Here is a 14,463-nt window from a genome sequence, read left to right on the forward strand (position 1 = left end):
TATATATATATATATATATATACACACACACTTTTTGTTCCATTAAAATAAACTCAACATTTATTTTACTCAAAACTTATAATTGCCGTAAAATTCATAAAATCATAAACATCAAACCAAACCTAAAACTAACATTTTTCAAAAATAGCATAAATGTCATCAATCTTCTCAAAAACCACTCTCATTTCCAAAAGTTATCAACATCTTTAAAGTAATAAAAAAGCATAACTGTGCGGAAAAACTAACAAAGCCCTCGGGTTAGTGCACCATCCGCCCAGCCAATTCAGTCATCCAACCCTCATGTCTCAACAGTAAAATCCTCACCTGCATCATTCATACCTAGTGAGAGTCAATTGACTCAGCATGCCTTAACCATAATAAAAAGTAATACGTATACATCCATATGCAACAGTGAAAATACTTTTAATAACTTTTTCATGAATATGCATAAATTTAAACATTTTCTTTCATCATATATTTTTTCTTTTATCATAACATATACATATACATATACATTTTATTTGAGGTGAAATCCGTTTGTTAGTTGTGACTATCCTTTCACCTTTCGGTCAATTGATCAATCTCAGCTGTAATTATGATATCAGGCGGCAGGGCAACATTTGACCACTTTTCTGTTACGTGCCTTGGCCTATAGTTGGCGGAAACACCAGTAACCACTTTTACGTTAATGAGCCTTGGCCTATGGAAATTCGGTATTGGGTTCCCACGGGGCTTAGTCTCGTAAACGGGTTCCACTGGTGCTTAGTCCCGTAAACGGGTTCCACTGGGGTTTAGTCCCTCATGAATCCCTATTTTCTTACAATTAAGTCACTTCATTCAAAACATTTTCAGCATTTCCATCACTTTATAAAAATACATGCATAGATATCATTTTCTTTTAAACCAAACATGTAACACATCTTTTTGCATTTAACATTTCCCATCATAAAATTCCAAAAACTTTCAAAACAAACATTTTAACATTTACTACAGCATTCAGGACATTGTCAGGACTCTTAACATTTTTCAGGTGTAAAATGATCGTTTTGCCCTTAAAACCCTAGTTTTCCCATTTTACCCCTGAACCTTAAACTTCGACTTGAATCCATCCAAACATATCATAACACCTTAAAACACATGAAACGTCCACTCATTTTTAAATTCAACTGAAATATTTTTTTTAAAACTAAGGCGGAAAATACACACGCTCAAAAATATTTAAATAAGTTAAACATGCGTTTTAAAAGGTCATCAAACATCTGAATAAAAATAACTGTAGTTAATTAAATCTTAAAATAAAATCAATCTCCTAGTCTACTGATTTAAAAAAAAAACTCGAATCGGTAACAAAAATCCGATGAATCAACAACGTATAACAAGACTAAAAAACATTTAACCATATTGCTTAAACCCATGTCTCATAAACATATTATGCGGAAGAAATGCAAGGTCTTCGGATTTTCACGTGCACCCCCAGCTTAGCCTACTCAGTTTTCGACGCCTCCAGTCTTCTCAACAGTCAGATCACATGCGTCAATCACACCTACTAAGTCTAAAGACTCAACACACCTGAACCGTTATAGCAAGTTCATAAACATTGTAGGGAACAGTGAAAAGAACCGTAATAAAAATACATTTCATGATATTTAAAGTGTAAACATAAACATAATAAAGCATACAAGTCAAAGCATGTCTCAACATATCATCATATACGTGTTCATCTCTTTTAAGTGAATACCATTCATTAGTTGTGACTTTCGTATCATCGTGTTAGTCGATGGAACCATCTACATGTAACCGTGATACCCGGCGGCGGGGACATCAGCGACAGCATTACCCGTCCACTGAGCCTTAGCCTTACATGTCATCGTGCATCGTAATAGTCACAGCCAACTCCTATCATTCAAAACATGTCATCGTATTCATCATTTGATAAAACCAAGCATATACTTAAATTTTTCTTAAAATCAAGCATGCAACGTATTTTTTCATGTTTTCATAAAAAGTCATGTTCGTGATAACATAAACATTTAAAACATATCAAATGGTGATTAGGGCGCTGCCAGGACTGCTAACTCGACTCGGGTGCAAAATGACCATTTTGCCCCTGGAAACCATAATTGACCATTTTATCCCTGGACCTCAAAATTTCGACCCGAACCAACCAAACACCTTAAAAACCTCAAAACGTATTTATAATTATTTCCTAGGCGTAACCACGAGTCTGTTCCGTAACTTTTATGATTCGTTTTAAAACTTGGATCAGAGTCTCAATTTTAACCCGAAACTCAATCAAACTTTTCCAAACTTAAACCATGATTTGACACCACCTAAGCAGGCATAAAAAAACCCTGTTCAGACCGTTTAGGGCCCCGAAACTCAGCTGAACACTGCTGTAAATTTTCTGCACATAAGGACCCAAACCCTATCTCCAAGCCAAAGCCCATATCTCGACTCTGACCCAAACCAGCTTGGACCAGACCCTAAGCAGCCCTTCCTAGCCCACCACGGGTCCCTCATGGACATACCTAGCCATGGTCCTCAGCCCCATGTACGCGAACGTGCAAGAATCACCCGAAGCAAGCCACAACCTAACCAACCCAACCCTAGCTCTTTCGATCTACCCCTAGGCCATGACCACCTGTACTCGAGCCATCTTGGACCACGTTTCAAACCCACCAGGGTCTGATCCAAGGCGTGGAACGATCCTTACATCACTGCCCCATTCTTATGACCCGATCGTGCCCTATTTGCCCAAAAACATGATAGATCAGATCGACCCCTACAAATCAGATCATGCAACGTATATTTCATAGATTCATAAAAATCATGGTCATGATGCATAAAAATTTAAAAAATGATAAATTTATGCTCAGGGCGCTGCCAGGACAAAAATCTCGAATCGGGTGCAAAATGACCATTTTGCCCCTGGAAATCCAAAATGACCATTTTACCCCTAGACCTCAAAATTTTGACCTGAAGCTTACAAAACTCCTTGAATCATCCCAAAACATTTTTAAAAGTGTTTCTTAGATGTAAACTCGAGCCCATTCCAAAAATTAAACGATTCGTTTTAAAACTTGGATCGGGGTCCCTGCTTTAACCCGAATCAACCCGAATCTTAACCAAATTTTTCCCAACTCAAGTCATATGTTAAATCTACTAGACCAGCCCCTAAAACCTCAATTCTAGACCCCACAAGACCCCACAACCCTTGCTGAAAGTTTCTGGAAAAATATGCAAGTCTACCACTCGAAACCCTAGACTCCCTACTTTCCGTATTTTCGATCCTAGCCTTCACCCAACGGGACCAGCCCCTAACCAACCTCACTTAGACAACCCTAGGCTCCTCTGGACCTGCTCAACCCACGGCTACACTGTATTGCCCAAATTCAGTACACGTATAACCCATGCATTTATTTAATTATTAAAGCATTTATTTAATTTAAAACGAGTCTTAATAGTGCATGATTTATTTAAATGCATTATTTTAAATTAATTATGTTTGAGTGATGCACGTTAAAATGTTTTTCGAGTTTCATGTTTCAGGCGACTATTCGAAGCGCGATCGAGGAAAAGACCGGTGACAATTTTGGTAATCTAAATTGTGGTACTTTATTTTAAGTTGAGGTTTGGGCATTTTCAAATAATTTATTAAGTTTAGCATTTTAAATCCTAATTCAATTATTTAGCGGATTTAAGAGTTTAAAAATTTTAAAATTGGTGTGTAATTATTTTAAGTAAAGAGTTTGATTAAATTAGTGTGTGTTAACCTTTAATTAGTATTTTAATTAGTTAATTTAGCTATAATTTCTCCTAATTAAATCACACACACACACACGTTTTATACAATCACACACACTTACATGTTTTACACACACTAAAAACCGATTAACACACACACACTTCATTATTCAGATTTTATTATTTTTGAGAGGAGAAAACCTAGGTTTCTAAGAACCCTTGCAGCCGCCCCTCCCCTCTCCATCTTCCAGCAAACTTTCGTGTGTTTTCTTCAAAGATTTTAGCGCCACGTTCGTCCCAAATCAATCCTCACGCCATCTCCGCTTCGGTATCGCCGTTTCGGTAAAGTTTATCATCAAAAAGCACGTATATTCTGTTATTTCTGCATCGATCTCGTCATATTATGTGTCGTGTTATTTTTATGCGTAAAAATTCATGTGTGACGTTCGTCGTTTAAGCAGAAAATGGTTTGGATAAGTTTTGGGATAATTTTTAGATCTGAAAACTCGTTTTTACTGTCTTTTTAAATACTGCGACTTTTCGTTCTTGATTTTGAGAAAACTTTCAACACAAAAATTGTAGAACTTTTTGATACCTTTGATTTGCCAGTAAATTCGAAATATTTGGATAAAAATCGAGTGAGTTATGACGTTTTTCGTGGGACTGTTCAAACTGCATTTTTCAGAAAATTATGTGTTGTTGCGTTCTCGATATTTTATTGTTGAAGGCTTTGTTGGAAATCGAAAGGTGATCGTTGTTGCGTCTAAGTATGCTTAGTATGATGTTGGGTTGTTATTTGATATGTCGTTTAGTGTCGATAGGCACTCGAATGCATTAGAAGTCGTAGGAACCGATTTGGTGTCATTTGCCACGTTTTTGAATTGTACGTGTCGTAGGGTGGACGTCGTTATTGTGGGATCTTGTACGAATTTGGTTTGATGTTATGGCATGCTAGGATGGGTCTCGGGGTGTCGATTCATGGTCCGTACAATCGAGTCTAGAATGATAAGCATCGCATGTAATAAATTTTCGTGAGTTTGCAATTTCCGCAAGTACACGGACGCCCACACGGACCAGGGCACGGGGTCCTTGCCTTTGTTTTCTTCTCAATGTCAATTTTCCGAGCCTACACGGACCCCCACATGGACTAGGGCACGGGGTCCGTGCCTTTCCCCTTCTGCACGACAAATTTTACCGAGTCTACACGGACCCGGAGCCAGACCTGGGCACAGGGTCCGTGTCCCTTCTTCTTCCCGTGTATTCCTTTTTACTTACCTACACGGACCCCTACCCGGACCCATGCATGGGGTCCGTGTACTCCATATTTTTGGGAAATCTTATTTTGTCTTGGAGTTTCATGTCTTGGGTTAGTACGATGATTTAAATGAGGTCAAGTTCCGAGTGTTATAGAATGTCTTAAGTTATTTATTGAATTCGGTGGTAAGCACGAATACCTACGTCTAAGTTATGCAAGTTAAGCATTTGAATTCATGTTAGTATGTGCAGCAACGGCCCCAACCGAAGTCCATCGAATCCCTCAACGCCAAGTAAGTATGTTGTGCAAGAAAAATATTTTGAGTTTTTGAGGTATGCTAAATGTCTTGTGACCAAATTATGTTTAGGATTGGAAAACATTAAATTATGAACGGGGACCAATCCTCCCGTTAAATTATGAACAGGTTTAGATCGAGATTGAAAAGCGTTAAATCATGAACGTGGACCAATCAGCCCGTTAAATTATGAACGGGGATCTCATGTATGTGGCAGTGGATACGTCCCTGTCATCCCAGTACTGTGGTTTAGTCTGATCAGGAAATTATGTTATGGGTCACTTGCTTTGAAACATGCCTCTACGCAAAATGATGAAGATATGTATGTTTAAGTATGTTCAAGTGTGCAAGCATGTTTAAGAAAAGTTTATGGCACGTCTAAGCATGTATGTACGTATGTTCAAGTTTTATCTTGCAAGTTCAAGTTTAAAGTATGTATGTCCTATTTTAAAGTTGCATGTGATCTTATTATGTAGTACTTGTTACTTCCAGTTTATACGTGTTGAGTCTTTAGACTCACTAGAATTGATCGATGCAGGTGAGGATGTTTATTAGGAGACAGGAGGTGGGGACCAAGGAGCAGGCTTGGACTGAGCGGGAGGCTAAACCCGAGGACCGTCATGTTTTTAAGTCTTTATGAAAATGTTCAAATACTTTTGTCAAACTCTATTTTAGAGCTTTGTTGAGACGTACAATTTATTTTATCGAATTTTGAATGCTCACGATTTTATTTAAGAAAATTTTTAATTCTTCCGCAAATTTTAGTAGTAAAAATTAAGGTACGTTACAGTTGGTATCAGAGCCGTGTTCTTGTAAAGGGTTACGGCTACTGCCAGTCGCAAGAAGCTCACGAAGTCACACCTCAAGTCTGTAAGTTTTAAAGTTTTAAATTTATGTTATGTAGTAAGCATGAAGTTAGTATTTCAGTATGCGCATGTTTTTAAGCTCAAGTACGTGTATCCTACATTAGTGATATCATGTTAATGTATGTAGGGTTTACGTGTTGGGTAAATTATTGGAACATTATACCTCCTAGACGTGTGATCGATCGTGAAGCAAGGGATGAGGATAGAGAGGCTCGAGAGGAGAGGAGAGACGCTCCTCCTCCTCCACCTCCGGACATGCAGGCAAAGATGCCTGCAGGTATGACGCAGTTCTTCGCACATTTTGCGAGGAACCAAACTGCAGTAGACGCAGGGGAGAGGCCCAGACCTGAGGCGGTGTATGAGAGATTCAGGAGGATGAATCCTAAGGAGTTTTCGGGTACCACTGACCCGATGATAGCTGAGGGATGGATTAAGTCCATCAAGGTAATCTTTGATTTCATGGAACTGACCGATGCAGATAGGGTCAGGTGTGCCACGTTCCTTCTGACAGGGGACGCCAGATTATTGTGGGAGAGTGCATCGGTGGCAGTCAACTTGCAAGTGCTGCCTTGGAATGGCTTCAAGGAGGTGTTCTACTCCAAGTACTTTACTGAGGAAGTACGGTCCAGATTGACGAGGGAGTTTATGATGCTGTGACAGGGAGACAGTAGCGTGGCGGATTTTGTCAGGAAGTTTGAAAGGGGGTGTCACTTTGTGCCCCTGATAGCTAATGACGCCCAGAGCAAGTTGAGGCATTTTATGGATGGGTTGCGGCCAGTCTTGCGCCGTGACGTCCGAGTTGCTGGTCCTACTACCTATACGGTTACCGTGTCAAGAGCTTTGACGGCAGAGCAAGACCAGAGAGATATTGAGGCTGACAGACAGGGTAAGAGGCCCTATCAGGCACCACCGCAGCACCAGCATCATCAGCGACCGCAGCCTAAGAGGCCATACCAGGGGCCGCCAGGGAAGAAGCCGTATCAGGGACCGCCAAAGGGCAAGGGTCCAATGCAGCATCAGGTGGCGCCTCAGAAGCCCGTTAATTTTCCAGTGTGCCTTAAATGCAACCGCCAGCATCCGGGACAGTGTTTGTATGGGTAGGGCAAGTGATTTAAATGTGGAGCTACTGACCACATGCTGGAAGAGTTCCCACAGTGGAAGCAGCCAACCCGGGGTAGAGTGTTCGCCATGCATGCACAGGATGCGAACCCAGACACGACTTTACTGACAGGTAAACTTTTCTACCTAAGCTCAGTATTATTTTGCCTTGCACGTGGAATTTATTTGGGATTATTAGTGTGCTAGTAATACGTTTGAGTGTCTTGGAATACTAATTTCTACTATGCTTGAGGATAATGTTAGAAATTTTGGGATATAAGTTTTGGTGTTGTGCTAACATCTCTCAGGAAATATTTTCATTAAGAGAATAGCTACTCAGGCCTTGATAGATTCAGGAGCCACTCATTCATTTATTTCGGAAACGTTTGCTAACCACTTGGATATCAAGACCATTGGACTCGACGTGAATTATTTAGTGACAGTCCCATCCGAGGAAGAACTATCAGCTACTAGTGTGGTCAGGGACATTGACCTGGAATTACACGGCCACCTAGTGTATGCCGACTTGATCGTCTTGCCAATGCCAGAATTTGATATCATTCTGGGAATGGACTGGCTGACGAGGAACAGAGTCTTGATCGACTTTCAGAGGAGATCCGTTTTGGTTAGACCAGTGGGCATGGAGCAGTTTCTGTTTGAACCAGCCAGATCGAGAAGTTTCCCTCGCATGATCTCTTGCATGCAGGCGCGGAAACTCATTTCCAAGGGGTGTCAGGCTTTCTTGGCCAGCATCATTTCAACACCTGACATACCCACTCCGTCACTATCAGAGATGCCAGTAGTCAGAGACTTCCCAGACGTCTTTCCTGACGACGTCACAGGTCTTCCACCAGAAAGAGAAGTGGAGTTTGCAATCGATCTTATGCCAAGCACTGTGCCAATCTCTAAGGCACCATACAGGTTAGCTCCAGCTCAAATGTTAGAGCTCAAACAGCAGATTCAGGATCTTCTAGACAAGGAATTCATTCGCCCTAGTTTCTCACCGTGGGGCGCACCAGTATTTTTTGTAAAGAAGAAGGATGAAAGTATGAGGCTGTGCATCGATTACCGAGAGTTGAACAAGGTAACGATCAAGAACAAATACCCACTTCCAAGGATCGAGGACTTGTTCGATCAGTTGCAGGGAGCCACAGTGTTCTCTAAGATAGATCTTCGATCGGGGTATCACCAGCTGAAGGTGAGAGACGCAGATGTGCATAAGACAGGTTTCAGAACCAGATATGGGCATTACGAGTTCTTAGTAATGCCGTTTGGACTAACGAATGCTCCAGCAATTTTCATGGACTTGATGAACCGAGTATTCCAGCCCTACTTAGACCAATTCGTCATAGTGTTCATTGACGATATTCTTATTTACTCGAAGAGTCATGAGGAGCACAGTCAGCACTTGAAGACAGTTTTGCAGACCTTGTAGAGTCGCAAGTTATTTGCGAAGTTCAGTAAGTGTGAATTCTGGTTGGAAAAGGTAGCGTTTTTGGGTCACATAGTATCTAGCAGTGGGGTTGAAGTGGATCCAGCCAAGGTGGCAGCAATTAAAGATTGGGTTGAACCGAAGAATGCATTAGAGATCCGCAGTTTTCTGGGTTTAGCCGATTACTACCGTAAGTTTATTCAGGGGTTTTCGTCCATAGTAGTGCCACTCACTTCACTGACCAAGAATAATGCTAATTTTGTGTGGAGTGATGAATGTCAGAAGAGCTTCGATACTTTGAAGAAAGCTCTTATTTCAGCGCCAATGTTAGCCATGCCAACAGGGCAAGGAGATTTTGTGCTATACACCGATGCATCTAAGCTCGGGTTAGCCGCAGTGTTGATGCAGCATGATCGGGTGATAGCTTATGCATCCAGACAGTTGAAGGTGCATGAGAAGAATTATCCGACTCACGATCTTGAACTAGCCGCCGTTGTCTTTGCATTGAAGATTTGGAGACATTACTTGTACGTCGAGAAATGTCAGATATTTACCGATCACAAGAGTCTCAAGTATTTCTTCACACAGAAAGAACTGAATATGAGACAGAGACGATTGTTGGAGTTAGTAAAAGACTACGACTGCGAGATTTGCTACCATCCGGGAAAGGCTAATGTCGTTGCAGACGCCTTGAGCAGGAAAATGGCAGTTGTAGCATAGTTGCCAGTGCAGAAACCTCTTCAGTCTGAGATTCAGAGGTTTGATTTAGAAGTTTACCGCAAGGGCAGAGCTCCAAGGCTGTCTGATCTGACAGTCCAATCTTCCTTGCTAGACCGTATTCGTGCGGGCCAGCCTTCAGACGAGCAGTTGCAGAAGTGGAGGTTGAAGGATGAGGCCAAGGGTAGGGTACTCTACTCATTGTCAGATGGTATTGTGAGATACAGAGGTAGGATGTGAGTGCCTAGTGTTGATTCGATCAGAGATGATCTTCTGACAGAGGCACACGCATCTCCGTATTCTATTCACCCAGGAGGTACCAAGATGTACAAGGACCTACAGATTTTGTATTGGTGGCCAGGGATGAAGAGAGACATCCGCAGATTTGTGTCTGAATGCCTCACTTGTCAGCAGGTGAAGGCAGAGCATCAGAGGCCATCAGGATTGATTAAGCCACTCCCCATCCCAGAGTGGAAATGAGAGAATGTTACAATGGACTTTGTGGTTGGTTTGCCAAGGTCAGTCAGAGGATCCAATTCTATTTGGGTTATAGTGGATCGACTCACTAAGTCAGCGCACTTTTTACCAGTGAAGACGACATTCTCCATGACGCAGTATGCGGAGCTTTATATCAAGGAGATAGTGCGGTTCCATGGAATCCCAGTTTCTATTGTGTTCGACAGGGATCCAAGGTTTACATCGTCCTTTTGGAAGAGCTTACATGCAGCCATGGGGACGAAGTTGCTTTTCAGTACAGCTTTTCACCCGCAGACAGATGGCCAGTCTGAGCGAGTGATTCAGATTTTGGAGGATTTATTGCGAGCCTGTATGATCGATTTCTAGGGGACTTGGGAATCGAAGATACCTCTAGTGGAGTTTACCTACAACAACAGTTTCCAATCATCTATATGTATGGCCCTCTACGAGGCATTGTACGGAAGGAAGTTCAGATCACCAGTTCATTGGGATGAGGTTGGTGAAAGAGAAGAACTTGGCCCGGAGATAGTTCAGCAGACGGCAGATGTGGTGGTCAAGATTCGAGACAGAATGAAGACCGCACAGAGCCGCCAAAAGAGCTATGCTGATAAGAGAAGAAGAGATCTAGAGTATGCCGTGGGTGATCACGTCTTTGTAAAGATAGTGCCCATGAAGGGTGTTATGAGATTTGGAAAGAGAGGCAAGCTCAGTCCGAGGTTTATCGGGCCGTTTGAGATTCTTGACAGAGTTGGGACATTAGCTTATCGTGTGGCCCTTCCGTCGAATCTGGCCGGGGTACACAATGTGTTCCACGTCTCGATGCTGAGGATGTACCTAGCTAATCCTTCGCACGTGTTGAGCTATGAACCGTTACAGTTGGCTCCAGGCCTATCTTATGAGGAAAGACCCATCCAAATCCTAGACAGACAGGAGCGGAGACTTCGGAACAAAGTGACCAAGTTGGTCAAAGTTCGGTGGCTAAATCAATCCGTGGAGGAAGCCACTTGGGAGTCAGAAGCGGACATGAGGATTCGCTACCGGAATTGTTCGGTAAGATTTAATTTCGAGGATGAAATTTTTATAAGTGGGGGAGGAACTGTAGTGCCCAAATTCAGTACACGAATAACCCATGCATTTATTTAATTATTAAAGCATTTATTTAATTTTAAAACGAGTCTTAGTAGTGCATGATCTATTTAAATGCATTATTTTAAATTAATTATGTTTGAGTGATGCACGTTAAAATGTTTTTCGAGTTTCATGTTTAAGGCGACTATTCGAAGCGGGATCGGGAAAAGACCGGTGACGATTTTGGTAATCTAAATTATGATATTTTATTTTAAGTTGAGGTTGGGGCATTTTTAAATAATTTATTAAGTTTAGCATTTTAAATCCTAATTAAAAAACACACACACACACGTTTTATACAATCACACACACTTACACGTTTTTACACACACTAAAAACCGATTAACACACACACACACTTCATTATTCAGATTTTATTATTTTTGAGAGGAGAAAACCTAGGTTTCTAAGAACCCTTGCAGCCGCCCCTCCCCTCTCCATCTTCCAGCAAACTTTCGTGTGTTTTCTTCAAAGATTTTAGCGCCACGTTCGTCCCGGATAAATCTTCACGCCATCTCCGCTTCGGTATCGCCGTTTCGGTAAAGTTTATCATAAAAAAGCACGTATATTTTGTTATTTCTGCATCGATCTTGTCATATTATGTGTCGTGTTATTTTTATGCGTAAAAATTCATGTGTGACGTTCGTCGTTTAAGCAGAAAATGGTTTGGATAAGTTTTGGGATAATTTTTAGATCTGAAAACTCGTTTTTACTGTCTTTTTAAATACTGCGACTTTTCGTTCTTGATTTTGAGAAAACTTTCAACACGAAAATTGTAGAAATTTTTGATACCTTTGATTTGACAATAAATTCGAAATATTTGGATAAAAATCGAGTGAGTTATGATGTATTTCGTGGGACTGTTAAAACTGCGTTTTTCAGAAAATTATGTATTGTTGCGTTCTCGATATTTTATTGTTGAAGGCTTCGTTGGAAATCGAAAGGTGATCGTTGCTGCGTCTAAGTATGCTTAGTATGATGTTGGGTTGTTATTTGATATGTCGTTTAGTGTCGATAGGCACTCGAATGCATTAGAAGTCGTAGGAACCGATTTGGTGTCATTTGCCACGTTTTTGAATTGTACGTGTCGTAGGGTGGACGTCGTTATTGTGGGATCTTGTACGAATTTGGTTTGATGTTATGGCATGCTAGGATGGGTCTCGGGGTGTCGATTCATGGTCCGTACAATCGAGTCTAGAATGATAAGCATCGCATGTAATAAATTTTCGTGAGTTTGCAATTTCCGCAAGTACACGGACGCCCACACGGACCAGGGCACGGGGTCCTTGCCTTTGTTTTCTTCTCAATGTCAATTTTCCGAGCCTACACGGACCCCCACATGGACTAGGGCACGGGGTCCGTGCCTTTCCCCTTCTGCACGACAAATTTTACCGAGTCCACACGGACCCGGATCCGGACCTGGGCACGGGGTCCGTGTCCCTTCTTCTTCCCGAGTATTCCTTTTTGCGCACCTACACGGACCCCTACCCGGACCCATGCACGGGGTCCGTGTACTCCATATTTTTGGGAAATCTTATTTTGTCTTTGAGTTTCATGTATTGGGTTAGTACGATGATTTAAATAAGGTCAAGTCCCGAGTGTTATAGAATGTCTTATGTTATTTATTGAATTCGGTGGTAAGCACGAATACCTACGTCTAAGTTATGCAAGTTAAGTATTTGAATTCATGTTAGTATGTGCAGCAACGGCCCCAACCGAAGTCCAACGAATCCCTCAACGTCATGTAAGTATGTTGACGTGCAAGAAAAATATTTTGAGTTTTTGGGGTATGCTACATGTCTTGTGACCAAATTATGTTTAGGATTGGAAAGCGTTAAATTATGAACGGGGACCAATCCGCCCGTTAAATTATGAACGGGTTTAGATCGAGATTGGAAAGCGTTAAATCATGAACGTGGACCAATCAGCCAGTTAAATTATGAACGGGGATCTCATGTATTTGGCAGTGGATACGTCCCTGTCATCCCAGTACTGTGGTTTAGTCTGATCAGGCGATTATGTTATGGGTCACTTGCTTTGAAACATGCCTCTACGCAAAATTATGAAGCTATGTATGTTTAAGTATGTTCAAGTATGCAAGCATGTTTAAGAAAATTTTATGGCACGTCTAAGCATGTATGTACGTATGTTCAAGTTTTATCTTGCAAGTTCAAGTTTAAAGTATGTATGTCCTATTTTAAAGTTGCATGTGATCTTATTATGTAGTACTTGTTACTTCCAGTTTATACGTGTTGAGTCTTTAGACTCACTAGACTTGATCGATGCAGGTGAGGATGTTTATGAGGAGACAGGAGGTGGGGACCAAGGAGCAGGTTGGGACTGAGCGGGAGGCTAAACCCGAGGACCGCCATGTTTTTAAGTCTTTATGAAAATGTTCAAATACTTTTGTCAAACTCTATTTTAGAGCTTTGTTGAGACGTACAGTTTATTTTATCGAATTTTGAATGCTCACGATTTTTTTTAAGAAAATTTTTAATTCTTCCGCAAATTTTAGTAGTAAAAAGTACGGTACGTTACATACACTCCCATGCAAGCCGCATCGCACCTACAATCGCTAGCCCTCAAGGAAATACCACACGCGGCCAACTCCTCTACCACTCGATTGATCGACTTCAAGGGTGGCTGTAGTAGAGTTTGAGACATCCTCAGCCATGTCTCAGACCCATCATGTTTTGGTCTAAGCCTTGGATCGGCTCTTGCACCGCCAGCCCCAACCCTGCGCACACTACCTCTCCCAAAACCCTAGCCGCCTATGATACCAATCTCGGCCCTCACCCTAAAACTGTACCCCATCAACTCCAGCACTATAACAGCATCAAACCACTGTTCCTAGCTCCTAGCAGTAAGAACTTGGCAGCACCTTTGCAACAATTCGAGGAAAAACGTGAGTTGATCATAAAAATCGAGAACTTATACAAAATCGAATAAAAACTTTGAGCTCCAAGCAATATCGAAGGTTTTACATGCATTAACATAAATTTTGCATAATATCAGCGTGTATGATGCACAAAGGGAGAAAACAAGCGTGCCTTGAAGAATTAAACTCGAAAACCCTTGAAGAGCAGGGATGAACTTTTCTTGAGAGAAAATGGAGGAGGTGCTTTACTGCTGGTTTTCTCACATAAAAAGATGCTGAGGAACGTATAAATTGGCTGCTTGTGGAATGGGGTGGGCAGCCACTATTAGTCAAAGAGGTTTAGGGTTTATTTTAGGTGCTAATTAAGTCATTAATGAGCACTAATCATAATCAAATGGTTTAAAAGAGTTTTTGAGCCCATTAATCTTTAAAACAAGCCGAAAAACACTCCAGAAAAATATTTTGTTTAGGTACGTTTTTTGAAAATATTGCCCGAGCCCTCAAAAAGTCTTCCGAATCGTTAAAATTTGCGTATTAAATAAAAATATATCCCGGCAGGTAAAAATACCCAAC

Source organism: Primulina tabacum, chromosome 12, assembly GCF_025594145.1.
Source record: "Primulina tabacum isolate GXHZ01 chromosome 12, ASM2559414v2, whole genome shotgun sequence".
Taxonomy (NCBI): Eukaryota; Viridiplantae; Streptophyta; class Magnoliopsida; order Lamiales; family Gesneriaceae; genus Primulina; species Primulina tabacum.